A 5,000-nucleotide genomic window follows, 5' to 3' on the forward strand; every position below is an offset into this window, starting at 1 on the left:
CTTAACCTAACCCATGTTGTACCTTAACCTAACCCATGTTGTGCCTCAACCTAACCCATGTTGTGCCTTAACCTAACCCATGTTGTGCCTCAACCTAACCCATGTTGTGCCTTAACCTAACCCATGTTGTGCCTCAACCTAACCCATGTTGTGCCTTAACCTAACCCATGTTGTGCCTTAACCTAACCCATGTTGTGCCTTAACCTAACCCATGTTGTGCCTTAACCTAACCCATGTTGTGCCTTAACCTAACCCATGTTGTGCCTTAACCTAACCCATGTTGTGCCTTAACCTAACCCATGTTGTGCCTTAACCTAACCCATGTTGTCGCCTTAACGTAACCCACGTTGTCGCCTAAACCTGCTCTGTAATTGTTATACGACTCGTTCAATTACTGTAGTGTTGCCCACCCGCAACCCTCGCAATATAGTTCGCTACTCGCACTGCCCGCACCCCTGTGTATCGCTTCATGTTAAACACCTTGCAAGTCTTGCTCACTTTCCACATGCTCCTGCTGTACACTGTAATGTGGATGGCAGCAGGACGTACATGCCGCCCCTCCCCACGTCCCCACCTTGCCCCCTGCCTTCGCAAGCTGGTTGGTGAGAAGTTTGCATGTTCAATGCCCTTCGCATGCGACGTACTCAGGCTACGTTGTGGTGCGGCCTGTGTCAACTGTCCGCTGATGTCGTACGCGTGAACCACAATCTGTACTGCACATTCGTCCTTATGTACTGAATGATACATCGTGGCACATGTGTGACCGCACAACGACTGCGCCCAAAAACGGCGGACCATACAGTGCAAATATTGTGCACGCAGCTACGTGTCGTCTCCCTATGAGAGCTGGATTGCAGTGTGGTACGCCATAGAGACGTGTGGGAGGAACGGACGCCGTGGATGGCGATCAGCATGAGCTGTCTGTTGATGTATTCGGACCTAGTCGTCTCTCCTCACACACCGTGATGGCATGGTGCACCGCGTTCCATATCTGCGACATGCTACAGAGGCCGGTTGACAGTCGTTCGAGCAATGGACATCGCATACGTACGGGGGCCACCTTCCACGTATTGTCTAGGCGTGCACATTTTGTTGCGTGTATGTGGGCAGACGTAGTGTGGCGTGACACCTGACACAGGCATGCAATAATCGTTGAAGTTGCAAATGGCGATGGACGCCTGCGTTTTCTGGTGAAGTTACGCAAATGAACAAATGGTAACCTGTTGTGGTGCGGTTGTTCTCGCTAGGGGTGAATCGGTGATGGCGACGATAGGTTGAGGTACTAACCGGTTGTTCCAGCGATACCCACCATGCCGACGAAACTGAACGGCATCTGGGTGTGAAGCGATACGCGGCGGTGGCTGGGTGGGACCGTCCCCGGCCGGTGAGGGGGCGCCTCCCGGCGTGCTGGCCGCGCGGTGCGTGGGCGCACGCGCTACAGCCGGCTGGTGGGGGCGGCCAGTGGCAGGCGCGCCGGCCGACGGACGCGGCAGGCGTCGCAGCTGCGCGCCGGCGCACCCTGCGCGCGGCGCCGTGCGGCCAAAGTAGGTCCTCGCGGGCCCGGTGCGAAGCGCGGTGGACATCTTCAGTGTGCTGGTCCGATTGAGGACTGTGTGCGTTGAGGATGCGCCGCCGCCCGGCGCTCGGCGCCGCGACGCCGTCTGCTGCTCGGTCGCCCCAGCGGTTCTCGCTGGTGGTTTGTATCGCAGCTGTGCGGATGTGTTGGCGCGTGCGCTGTGCTGGGAGAGTTCGCTTCGGCACCCAAGTGGGGCTTTTGTCCTTCTGTGGCGCTGGCGTTGGAGCTGCCGGTCACCGTAGGTGGCGCGTGTTGTCTCCCGCCGGCAATGCCACGACAGCACGCTCCCGGGCCTCTGTCGGCAGCGGCAAGCTCAGTTGGGAGCACGGGTGGTCGCACCGAAAGCGTCTACTCGCCTAACTCCGGGCGATTGCGCCTCTCTCGAACCCGACCAAGTACTTGGGACGGCGCTGCGCGCCGCCGGGACCTGAGAGGGTTTCGAGGTGTATTGTGCAGGGGAGCTCAGCCTCCTCCTGTTTGCAGAATGATTGAGCGGACGCTTGCGTGTTCGCGCGGGCCCCCGGGACACACTCCCGGGCGGCCGGCTGCTCAGCTCTAGTTGACGCAGCTCCCTGGTTGATCCTGCCAGTAGTCATATGCTTGTCTCAAAGATTAAGCCATGCATGTCTCAGTACAAGCCGCATTAAGGTGAAACCGCGAATGGCTCATTAAATCAGTTATGGTTCCTTAGATCGTACCCACGTTACTTGGATAACTGTGGTAATTCTAGAGCTAATACATGCAAACAGAGTCCCGACCAGAGATGGAAGGGACGCTTTTATTAGATCAAAACCAATCGGTCGGCTCGTCCGGTCCGTTTGCCTTGGTGACTCTGAATAACTTTGGGCTGATCGCACGGTCCTCGTACCGGCGACGCATCTTTCAAATGTCTGCCTTATCAACTGTCGATGGTAGGTTCTGCGCCTACCATGGTTGTAACGGGTAACGGGGAATCAGGGTTCGATTCCGGAGAGGGAGCCTGAGAAACGGCTACCACATCCAAGGAAGGCAGCAGGCGCGCAAATTACCCACTCCCGGCACGGGGAGGTAGTGACGAAAAATAACGATACGGGACTCATCCGAGGCCCCGTAATCGGAATGAGTACACTTTAAATCCTTTAACGAGTATCTATTGGAGGGCAAGTCTGGTGCCAGCAGCCGCGGTAATTCCAGCTCCAATAGCGTATATTAAAGTTGTTGCGGTTAAAAAGCTCGTAGTTGGATTTGTGTCCCACGCTGTTGGTTCACCGCCCGTCGGTGTTTAACTGGCATGTATCGTGGGACGTCCTGCCGGTGGGGCGAGCTGAAGGCGTGCGACCGCCTCGTGCGTGCTCGTGCGTCCCGAGGCGGACCCCGTTGAAATCCTACCAGGGTGCTCTTTATTGAGTGTCTCGGTGGGCCGGCACGTTTACTTTGAACAAATTAGAGTGCTTAAAGCAGGCAAGCCCGCCTGAATACTGTGTGCATGGAATAATGGAATAGGACCTCGGTTCTATTTTGTTGGTTTTCGGAACCCGAGGTAATGATTAATAGGGACAGGCGGGGGCATTCGTATTGCGACGTTAGAGGTGAAATTCTTGGATCGTCGCAAGACGAACAGAAGCGAAAGCATTTGCCAAGTATGTTTTCATTAATCAAGAACGAAAGTTAGAGGTTCGAAGGCGATCAGATACCGCCCTAGTTCTAACCATAAACGATGCCAGCCAGCGATCCGCCGCAGTTCCTCCGATGACTCGGCGGGCAGCCTCCGGGAAACCAAAGCTTTTGGGTTCCGGGGGAAGTATGGTTGCAAAGCTGAAACTTAAAGGAATTGACGGAAGGGCACCACCAGGAGTGGAGCCTGCGGCTTAATTTGACTCAACACGGGAAACCTCACCAGGCCCGGACACCGGAAGGATTGACAGATTGATAGCTCTTTCTTGATTCGGTGGGTGGTGGTGCATGGCCGTTCTTAGTTGGTGGAGCGATTTGTCTGGTTAATTCCGATAACGAACGAGACTCTAGCCTGCTAACTAGTCGCGTGACATCCTTCGTGCTGTCAGCGATTACTTTTCTTCTTAGAGGGACAGGCGGCTTCTAGCCGCACGAGATTGAGCAATAACAGGTCTGTGATGCCCTTAGATGTTCTGGGCCGCACGCGCGCTACACTGAAGGAATCAGCGTGTCTTCCTAGGCCGAAAGGTCGGGGTAACCCGCTGAACCTCCTTCGTGCTAGGGATTGGGGCTTGCAATTGTTCCCCATGAACGAGGAATTCCCAGTAAGCGCGAGTCATAAGCTCGCGTTGATTACGTCCCTGCCCTTTGTACACACCGCCCGTCGCTACTACCGATTGAATGATTTAGTGAGGTCTTCGGACTGGTACGCGGCATTGACTCTGTCGTTGCCGATGCTACCGGAAAGATGACCAAACTTGATCATTTAGAGGAAGTAAAAGTCGTAACAAGGTTTCCGTAGGTGAACCTGCGGAAGGATCATTACCGACTAGACTGCATGTCTTTCGATGTGCGTGTCGTGTCGCGCAACACGCTACCTGTACGGCTCGCCGTAGCCGTGCGCCGCGTGCGGAACCACGCGTGCCTCTCAAAACTAGCGGCAATGTTGTGTGGTACGAGCGCTGAAGCGCTGGAGCGGCTGGCCTGCGGCACCTGGCGCCTGGCGCCGGTTTTGAATGACTTTCGCCCGAGTGCCTGTCCGCTCCGGTGTGGAGCCGTACGACGCCCGTCGGCCGTGAGGCCGTTGGACACAGAACGCTGGAACAGGGGCCGCCACACGCCTCACTCCCGCCTATGCGACCGTCTCGAAAGAGACGGCGGAAACTGAGAAAAGATCACCCAGGACGGTGGATCACTCGGCTCGTGGGTCGATGAAGAACGCAGCAAATTGCGCGTCGACATGTGAACTGCAGGACACATGAACATCGACGTTTCGAACGCACATTGCGGTCCATGGATTCCGTTCCCGGGCCACGTCTGGCTGAGGGTCGGCTACGTATACTGAAGCGCGCGGCGTTTGCCCCGCTTCGCAGACCTGGGAGTGTCGCGGCCGCCTGTGGGGCCGGCCGCGTCTCCTCAAACGTGCGATGCGCGCCCGTCGCCTGGCGGTTCGCATACCGGTACTTTCTCGGTAGCGTGCACAGCCGGCTGGCGGTGTGGCGTGCGACACCTCGTACAACGACCTCAGAGCAGGCGAGACTACCCGCTGAATTTAAGCATATTACTAAGCGGAGGAAAAGAAACTAACAAGGATTCCCCCAGTAGCGGCGAGCGAACAGGGAAGAGTCCAGCACCGAACCCCGCAGGCTGCCGCCTGTCGTGGCATGTGGTGTTTGGGAGGGTCCACTACCCCGACGCCTCGCGCCGAGCCCAAGTCCAACTTGAATGAGGCCACGGCCCGTAGAGGGTGCCAGGCCCGTAGCGGCCGGTG

The 5,000-nt window shown here is 56.7% G+C and overlaps 2 non-coding genes and 1 pseudogene across 2 annotated transcripts; all 3 read left to right on the forward strand.

The window, feature by feature from the left end:
* Positions 1 to 2,145: 2,145 nt before the first annotated feature.
* On the forward strand, positions 2,146 to 4,054 carry LOC124772064. The gene has a single exon (XR_007013743.1). It is a non-coding gene; the product is annotated as a small subunit ribosomal RNA (ribosomal RNA).
* Positions 4,055 to 4,405: 351 nt separating this feature from the next.
* LOC124771771 lies at positions 4,406 to 4,560 on the forward strand. The gene has a single exon (XR_007013485.1). It is a non-coding gene; the product is annotated as a 5.8S ribosomal RNA (ribosomal RNA).
* A 188-nt stretch (positions 4,561 to 4,748) lies between these two features.
* The window catches only part of LOC124771620, a 4,222-nt pseudogene continuing 3,970 nt past the window's right edge, over positions 4,749 to 5,000 (forward strand).

The sequence above is a fragment of the Schistocerca piceifrons genome, unplaced genomic scaffold (assembly GCF_021461385.2).
Source record: "Schistocerca piceifrons isolate TAMUIC-IGC-003096 unplaced genomic scaffold, iqSchPice1.1 HiC_scaffold_936, whole genome shotgun sequence".
In the NCBI taxonomy this organism is placed as follows: domain Eukaryota; kingdom Metazoa; phylum Arthropoda; class Insecta; order Orthoptera; family Acrididae; genus Schistocerca; species Schistocerca piceifrons.